The following is a 7,683-nucleotide window of genomic DNA, read 5'->3' on the forward strand; positions in this document are numbered from 1 at the left end:
AACGACTGAGCCACCCAGGGGCCCCTACACACTTGTTTTTAATGTAAAATTTTTTCTTAGTCCACAGCAGTTTGTAGGTAAAAACCTATGGTCCCAGCTACCCTCACAAACACATTTATCTGGCATTTCCGGACGCCTCACATCCTTTCCCATCGTTACAGAAGTCCTCAGTGTCACTCGTGCTCCCTGGTCTTTCCTGATGACTCTAAGAATGACGTGTGCACTCTTTCCTGTTGCTGCTCCCAGTGGCAACTCCTCACATGGGTACGTGGAGGCTGGGGTCCCTGGGGACTACTGACGTCACCGGCTCTACCCTGCCCCCTGCCCCCCATTGGGAGGACTCCTGTCCTTGCTACAGCATGGCCTCCCGTGCACAAAGCAATAGCTAGGAGTATTTTTTCTGTTTTTTTTGTTTTTGTTTTTGTTTTTGTTTTTCCTTCTCTTTCCCTCTAAAATGTGGGCATTGATCTACGGGGCTGGCCTGAAGTACTGAGCCCATTATTCCATCACCTTGTTTTCTGACCTTGACTCATGATCTAAGAACCAAAGCGTGTCTTTCCTTTTCTTCCTGAGGCCCATCAGCGCCTCTTACAGATAATATTCCTGTGGGTCCTCCTGTCCTTTAGAGATGCTCTTACTTATCTGAATCATAGTTCCGGTTCCTGCCATTTACAAAAGAACCAGCTGTTCCCAATTTAGAAGAAGGTAAATTCTGAAAGTAAGTTGGTGTGCCAGTCATCTAGAATTTGGGCCTCACAGCCCATAGCTACGAAATTATACATAATGGCAAAGTTCCCAGGCTGATCCACAGAAAACCTACTTATCCCAAATGTAGCTGAACTGAGGTAATAAAGCTATAGGCAACCCAGCCACGCTTAGCAATTTGTTTCCATTGGAATGCATGTCTTGTACCAACTGCGAAGCCAAGGAGGCAGAGTGAAATAAATCTGAAACTTGAATGTATCTTGTTGTTGGGATTATGTAGCCTGTAAACTGGGACTCCGAGGGGGGAGAAATGTTGGATGGAGATGTCCGTGGAGTTGTTTATCAAATCCCGGGAGCTTCCAAAAGAACGTGCAAAATTATAATTTAGTTCCCTGGAAGTAGAGCCTCCATGTAATACCATTTACCAAAGCTCTGGCACGTCCGTCATCTTGGAATGAGGTTGAAGTCAAAGAATTGAGAGAGGGTGAAGGCACTGCTGCGGGGGCGCGGGGGAAGCATGCCCAGAGACAGGCGGACAGAAATGCAGTTGGGGCTCCAGCCAAGGCGGCCTACCGTTGGCCACCTGGTTTGGGAAGTGGTTTTAATCCATTTTGATTTCAACTACATCATTCTCTCCGTTCCTAACAGATGGCTTTCACTTACCAATTTGCCCACTCCCCATTTCTCTGTGCAAGAACATCCTTATCTCACACTGATCAAGAGAACAGGCCATTAAACAATATGAGGGAAATTTACATCAGGGAAAGACCGTCTTTAAAACTGACCAGATGGCAAAATACTTCTAGAAGTAAAGGATTGAAGACCTACTATGTGTCAGTCACTGTGCTATGTCTTTTCACCTGAATACCTTTATCAGCCTCCTAAAAACCTGGGACATGGATATTATCATCCCCATTCATGGACATCCATTCTGTTGTTGAAAACGGAAGTCGGCGGGTTATGTTAGACTGAGAACCTTGGACCCATCGTAAGGATTCAAACACAACTTCTGCCTCCAGAGCAAGGCTCTTTCCCTACCTTTATCCCTCCTACCACTGCAATAGAGCATTTCACTGTCCTAGAAACAGATGTATGTTACTCACTGGTTTTCACCCAGTTAAAAAGAAGATTATTCAAAAAGCAAGGACGACCCCATTTCTTAACTAATTTAAACCCAGGGAAGGTGATAAATGTGCAAAGTAGATTTGGCTTGGAGTCGGCTTAGCTGTATGTTGCTGGTCAAACCGAAGGAGAAGCCAACCGTTTTCAGGGAGCCTGGGCAGACACTGGGCTCTCATGAAATTGAGGGTGAGGTAGCTAACCCTCAGGAGGAATGAGCCCACCCATTCGTTTGGCTCTGTGTGGTGCCTGGCTCAGTGCCAGAAAGAAGAGAAGATTATATGTATTATTTGATAGTACAAACAGGGGGGAAAAGGAAAAGCCCAACCAAACATCAACAAAACAAGCCAGTGCCACAGAGAATCTGTTTTGAGCTTTTCAGATTATAAGAAAAGGGAGCAGTAACCTTCACTGTGACAGCACCAAAATTAAATCTAGCCACAAAATCATATCGAAGCCGGTATATAGAGTTGTGTTTCCAGTTAGAAGACACACACACACATACACACACACACACACACAGAAGAGTTGTGTTTCCAGTTAGAAGGTACACACACACACACACACACACACACACAGAAGAGTTGTGTTTCCAGTTAGAACACACACACACACACACACACACACACACACACACACACTCTCTCTCTCTCTCTCCCTCTCTCTTTCCCCTTCCCTCGCTTCAGCGCTCCCTCGTCCTAGCGCCTGCGCTGCGTTAGACTCCCCCTAGTGGAAGGCTGGGGCATTTCAGCCCCGATGATCCTCTGCTTCAGAACAAAAGAAAAGTCTTAGTATTCCCATTTCGTAAAATGTTTCTTTAGTTGGAGGTGAGCAAACACTGATGCCTAAACCAGTGGGTTTTTATGGACTGCAGGCAACACACAGTAGAACTCTTTAACCTCCCCTCGGGTTCATCGCTCAAGAAATCCTGATAGAACACGCACCCAGGGACATGCAAACAGATACATCGGCACAACCCCATTCCTGCCTGTGCTCATGTCAGTTTCTCTCCAACCCTCACCTCCAAGGGGACCCCACAACAAAATGCACCCCCGGGGTGTGGTAAAGACAGCACTTGGTGTAAACCTGCTAAGCTCTGACTCAGTTGGGTAGAATTCTACCGTAGCATCCGCACTTGCTTTCTGCTTGAGGGCTGGCCTTGGTTTGCATTCAAAAGGCTGCTGACAAGATCTGTCAGGTGACAGTTTTGTATGGGCCCCTCTTATTTTACTAACAGGTCTGCAACCCAGGCTAGACACGAGGAAGCCACTTGCTCCAACTCATGGTAGCGGGTTGAGCATCTGATGGCCGTGAGAAAGAACGGGACACATTCGTGGTGGCACGCTGGCCGCCAGTCTGGCCATGGGGCCGTCCTCAAGGAGAATGGGCTGTCTCTCCACTGATGTGCTGGAAAGAGCAGGGGGTACAGGTTGCACCACTGGCCAAACCCAGCTGCCTCCGGAGTTAGGCAACTCACTAACTCGGACCCCTTCCAGAACACCGAACATTCTCAAGAAGAAGGAGTGAAAGAATTAAATGTACTTTCTAGGCTGAAAACTCTTTATGTCACAGATTTCAGTACAGGTCGCCCCTTTGAATTCAAAAGCAGTGGAGCTTTTGGTATTAGAAAACGAGAAAATTGCCGCAGAGAAAAGGTCATTTGAGTAATAGCTGAAAATCGTCTGGCCAGTATTTATCGCCATTAGTTTGTTGGCAGGAAAGGGACATAAGGTACCAAGAAAGACATCACGCAGTGGTCTGATAGTTTCCAGCTCCCCCACACAGAAACATTCTTGTGATGTAGGTGTTTGTACAGTATCAGTACAGAAAGAAAGAAAGAAAGAAAGAAAGGAAGGAAGAAAGAAAGAACATCGATAATGCAAATGAGGTCCTGACTTTTGGGAACTGGCCCATATAGCAGTGGAATGTTCTGAGATCGGCATATTAGCTGAGGTACGGAAGAGGCTACAGCTCAGGAGACCTGAGGAGAGATCGCGGGAGCTGGAGATCCAGCAGATGACAGGAGCAGTGGGGCGGACAAGAATTCCTGAAGGGACTTGGGGATGAGCGAGTCTGGAGGATGAATGGGTGGCTGGTGCTGGACAAGCTCCGACCAGGCATTAGGGCCAGGCCCTGGCTCAGGTGTGCCAGCAGCAGCCGCCTGATGGGGGGCCTGGCTGGGTGTGAGCCACTGAGACACTTGAAGAACTTCCACCCCTAAACTGTGGAGGGGTTGACCAAACCTCCTTTTAGGACCATCCAGAATGGTGTGCCCGGAGCAGCCCGCTCCTGGTGTGGGTCCTGGTTGGCTCTTCACAGTATCCTTAAGGAAAGTCGCTTACAGAGATGACCCAGAGCGTCATTCTTCTCTTGCCTTGAGCTGTCACCCCAAATCTGTGCCAAACGGAGACCTTGTGAGTACTGTAAGAGGAAGTAGGTGAATTTGGCTTGGCCCGATGACTGCTGGGGAATCTGTTTTGTCAAGCCATCACAGATTAGTTCTGATTGGTTTGGTCGGGTAGCAAAGTTGTTAGTTAACCAGAACCGGAGAAGAGGAGAGAGCTTTGTAAAACCTCCCTAGTCCTAGTACTTGGCCCTAAACTCTACAGAAGCTCCCATCTCTCCCAGTGGGGTCCTAACAGGTCATCGCTCCACATCCCCTGCCCCCACGCCACCTCACTGTATAGAAGATAAGGATGTGCGTGTGTAAACTCCCGGAAGACAGGGACCATGGGATGTAATCCCTTATGGCCAATCCCACATTGTCTTGTGGGGGACTAACTGCAAGCTGACATGGTCCTTGCAGTCAAGGGATTCTCGCCAAGGGCTAGCTTCTGCAGTCCCTGCAGTTTGCTGATTGATTTGCCTCACATGAGCACTCTGGGTCACGCTGACACAGTCCTTGAGCTCCTCTGTAAATGTGCTTGGGAAAACTCTCTTGTTTTGAAGCAAAGCTGTCACGTGGGACTTGTGGTCCTCGGACCTCAAGCTCCTTGATAAACATTCTTGTTATTGAAGTATAAAATAAAGTCTCTGATACGTGTTGGGGCTCCACTGGGTCATCAGCCCTCCCAAAGCCATCTTTCTGTCTCTTGTTCTTAATTCCCCACTGTTCTCTCTCAGTCTTCCCTGGGACTTCTTGACACCATATCCTCTAATATGGCTGCCGCCAGCTACGAGTGGCTATTGAGAACTTCCAAGTGGCTACTCAGAACTGAGATGTGCTGAACTCAAAGACTTCAGATGATAGTGTAATGTAAAATACCTCATTAGGGGCACCTGGGTGGCTTAGTGGGTTAAAGGGTCCTGGGATCGAGCCCCGCATCGGGATCTCTGCTCAGCAGGGAGCCTGCTTCTCCCTCTCTCTCTGCCTGCCTCTCTGCCTACTTGTAATCTCTGTCAAATAAATAAATAAAATCTTAAAAAAAAAACCCCACCTCATTAGGATGATTTGTTATCAATCACATGTTGAAGTGATAATATTTTGGTGAAAAAAATATAGTATTACCGTTAATTTTTCTATTTCCTTTCACTTTTTTGTGAATAAGCTTTGCATTTTAGAACAGTCCTGGCAAAACTGAGCAGGAAGTACAGAGAGTTCCCCTCTCGCCCCTATCCCCGCACACTGCCACTTCCCTAGTTGTGGACATCCCGCACCACAATGGTCCATTTGTTACAGCTGATGAACCCACAATGACTTCATTATCACCCAAAGTTCGTATCCTTTTACCTCTTACAGTGGCTACTCGAAAACTTTAAAACTCCATTTGAGGCCTTCTCTTTCTTTTGGGTAGCACTGTTTTATACCTTTTCTGGTGGCAAATCTAAAACAAAAACTCACATCCAGGTGGGATGATAAGTCATGCTCACTGAAGAAGAAAATGATCTCAGAACATTTGAGATCTTAACAGAATTAAAAGCTGACCTTTGTCCCTTCTTTTTACAGCCGTTTCGGAAGGAAATTACTCAGAGGAAGATCTCCACATACTCTATCACTTGACAGCCCTGTCTCAGACCCAGACCGACTTGCAACCCATGCTCTTGACATCTGACAAGCCAGCAGCTACTTACTGCGGCTCGCTGAGCCGAGACAGGAATTCCTCTGCAAAGAAAATGACCAGTTTCAAGTGTCTCTGGGGGCTTCTAGCTTCTGGCCCTGTTCCCTCAAAAGGCCAGTTTCAATCTCGAATCCCACAGGTCACGTGCTAGAACGACTTCTGCCCTGTGTCCCCTCAGGGGCCCGGTCAGCCAGGGAGAGTCTGAGTGAAGGCAGGGAGTGTGGCTGTTATTCTTCCTCGGCTCCCGTGAAGCCTCACTGAATAATTGCAGATTTTTTTTTCCTGCATCACTTTCTGCTTGGCTTGAGTTCTATGGAAGACTTGTGCCATTAGCAAATTGGCTTTCCACGCTCGTGTACTTCACTCCCGGTGCTCACAGAATACCTGCTCTCATTTGCAAACTTGGCCGGCATTTCAGGCCGGAATCAGCGTGAGCCTCTCTGGCCAAGGCCTGCTGAGAAGGGCCTGTTGGCCTAAGAGGATTACGCAGAGCTCAGTCAGCCACGCGTCCGAAGAGACCACAATGACTTCGGCTCTAATCTCCTTCTCGGGTAGGCCCTGTCGGCGACCACAGCTCACGACTGGGTTTCTTCCCAACTGCTGTGTCTTTCTTTACTTTCGCCTCACAAAACCCATATTGATTGTTCCCCCATCCTCAGAGCTCACCTCCTGCTTCTCTCTCCACCAGGGACAGGATCCTCAACCAACCCCCTTTGGAACCTTCTGGCATTTCAGATGGGAAGTAGAACTGTACCACAGGCTCACGTCATCATTCTGGAAGAATTTACCCAAGTAGAACGTTCCCCATCACAAGAGAAACATCTGCTTGATTGGAGAAAACAGACTCAACGTCTGGGTTTACGAGCCATTTCTGTCCCCAGCTTTACCACCACTGGGAAGACCTACCTGCCAGTCACCTCGTGATGCTGCTTCAGTAATCTTCCTCCCAGTGCTTTGAAAACTGACTTTGATCCAAAGGCCAGACTCAAAAGTTGCTTTCCCCGCACTGCCCTTCTGCATTGTTGAGACAGTTTAATGGTTTTCTTCTCTGGAATGGGGCTGCCTTTCCTCTCCAGTCATGGAGATGTTGGAAAAGTATGTCAGTTGCAAAAAAGAAGATCTTAACTAACATATTGGTGTTTTATTTAAAATTTTTGTGTTAGATTTGTTAGTAAAACTGGCCTGTGTGTCCATGCTACAGCATCACTGTCAAGTTTTCTGTGTCAGTGTTATGCTCGCTATAAGACGACGTTGGAAGCACTTATTTTCTTTCCACTAGAAGAGTTTTTAAAACATTAGAATGATCTATTTCTTCGAGATTTAAAATCATTCTTATGTGAAATTATCTGGGCCTGGAAGCCAGACAATGCTTCAGCTTCATACACACTAATGCCTTAGTATTCACGTTTGCGTGCATAGAGTTGAACATGGAATTTTCTTTTCATTTTCTCCATCTTTGGAGGGAGATCCTCCTTTCTAATTCTCCTTTCTGATTCTCCTTTCTAATTTTCTGTATTCGTATTTTGTACCTCCTTTTGGGGGAGGGGGGATATGAGGGATTTTTCTAATTTGTTTAAAAAGCATTATATTTTGGATTCATTTTTTTCCTGCCAATTATCTAATTTTTAAAAATGTATGCCTTTCAGTTCTCATCATTATTCATTTCTTCCTCTTGCTTTCTGTAATTCCCTTGTGTTCTTTTTCAAACTTCTTGAGTTGAATAACGAATGCATTATTTTGATTATTTTTTATCCGGTAATGCTAAGTGCTTAAGCCTAAAACTTTTCCTCTAAGCACTGCT

Source organism: Lontra canadensis, unplaced genomic scaffold, assembly GCF_010015895.1.
Source record: "Lontra canadensis isolate GAN:19392208 unplaced genomic scaffold, GSC_riverotter_1.0 scaffold39, whole genome shotgun sequence".
Classification (NCBI taxonomy): Eukaryota; Metazoa; Chordata; class Mammalia; order Carnivora; family Mustelidae; genus Lontra; species Lontra canadensis.